The following is a 2,078-nucleotide window of genomic DNA, read 5'->3' as shown; positions in this document are numbered from 1 at the left end:
TGGTTGTCATGACCCAAGAGCACCCCCTAGTCGTAACACGGCGTACTTGACCCCGAAGGGGTCTTATACAAGCCTCGTAGCATTCTTGAACATAAGAACATAGGAAAATAGAGGAAAATTAAAAACTTTCTTTTACAATCGAAGACATTTTCATTAAAAAGCAAACGGAAGACTTTCTAGACTTTGTACACTATGTCTCAAACCATCTAATACTTGAATACAACATTGGGACCTAGCCCATACAAAATCTTATAACAAAACTAAAAGACATAAAGGAACATAATGGGTGTTGTCCTCGAAACTATGAGGACTCACCAAGTCTTCATCTTCAAACACCTTAGAAACCTAATCCTCAACCATAGAACACCAACATCTCCAAACCCTACACTTTAGTAAGAAAAAGGGAAATATGGGGTTAGCACAATTAAGTACTAAGTATGATAGCCATGCATAAGCATGCTTAAAAAGGACATTTATTTGAGAGACATGCATTTATGCCATTTTGGTAAAACTTCATGAAATACAAGTATAAGAGACATGATATTCAATCATAACCAACATACAAAGTCACATATTTCACATTTGAACAAAAGTCACATATAAACCTTTACCTTTACCTTTACCTTAAGCCTCCACCTCAAGTAACCCTCAAGCTATACCTTGTGAAATATATGGATAGAGTCTCATACCACCACCCACACAAACGCACCACCTTAAGGTCACCAAAAGTGAACTTACATTCATCCTTTCCACGTTTACACAATAGAACATTTAAGACACATAAACATCACATGAATCACATCAAGACAATCATCTAAGACAACTTCTAAGTCATACTTGTGCAATGTGCAAGTAGCATCCCATACTACTACTCACACTAAGAACCCCCTTTGAAGCCACCATAGACAAGGCACATTCATATACAATAGACATGACAAGGAAGTAATTCATAATACAATCCAAGTATAGCATACATCTTTACATTACACATATAAGCATTTAAGTCACCATTCATTAACTTCATTTAATACACCTTCATTCATTAGACACAAGATCAACATTCTTCATTAACATGATCATAATAGTTCATTCATTTCATTAACATTATAAGGAAAACACCATAACCTCCCTCAAATGCCTACTTCTGCAATGCATAGATGGCATCCCATGCCACCACCTATAATAAGTAGTACATCATTAAGAAGCCATAGTCCATTAACTTTATTGTGGGGGTAAGCCTTAACCGACATAGACCATGAGAGCTTGAAATGAAATCCCAGTGTCACCCTCACCGAATAAGGGATTCCTACTTGCCTAAGGTAGGACCATTGTTTTTTAGCCTTAAGTGGATCCACTAGCTAGACTTATGTGGGCACATAGTTTATGGGATAGGGGGATTGCTGCTATATACCTAGCCTCAACTCACGGATGAGCATCCATCCCAAGAGATTGCTACTAAGTACCCCACCTCAACTCACAGATGAGCACCCATCTCTAACCATATCTACTCGGTTCTTAACATTATTCCCCACAGAGTACATTACATTCATTACATTAATTCATTATGGGATAAGGGATTGCTACTAGATACTCCGCCTCAACTCCTGGATGAACATCCATCCCAAACCCAACATTCATTAAAACGAGATATATGGATTGTTACTAGATACTCCGCCTCAACTCTCGGATGAGTATACATCCCATACCACTTTCATTAATTGGAAAGCTCATATATTCAAAGATAACAATAGCCTTTCACCTAAGAACCCCCATTGATGTGAGAAAGTCCTTTCATAACAAGTCATTAACATTCATTTAAGTACAATATGAGAATAGCCTTTTAAATAGTACCTCATCATCAACATTATCATTGAACTTCATTCATTCATTCATTCATTCGTTCATTCAAGTGTGTGTGTATGTGAGACTAGCCTTTCACACTATCACCATCATTCACAAGTGTTAATAGAGAGATAATATTCAATCCTAACATAATTAGCTTCTAAACATGATTATCCTTCACTTATTTAGATCACACACATATTTTACATCACATTCATATATACAACATCATGATA

Source organism: Solanum tuberosum, unplaced genomic scaffold (assembly GCF_000226075.1).
Source record: "Solanum tuberosum cultivar DM 1-3 516 R44 unplaced genomic scaffold, SolTub_3.0 scf00078, whole genome shotgun sequence".
In the NCBI taxonomy this organism is placed as follows: Eukaryota; Viridiplantae; Streptophyta; class Magnoliopsida; order Solanales; family Solanaceae; genus Solanum; species Solanum tuberosum.
Note: the sequence above shows the minus strand (reverse complement) of the source record.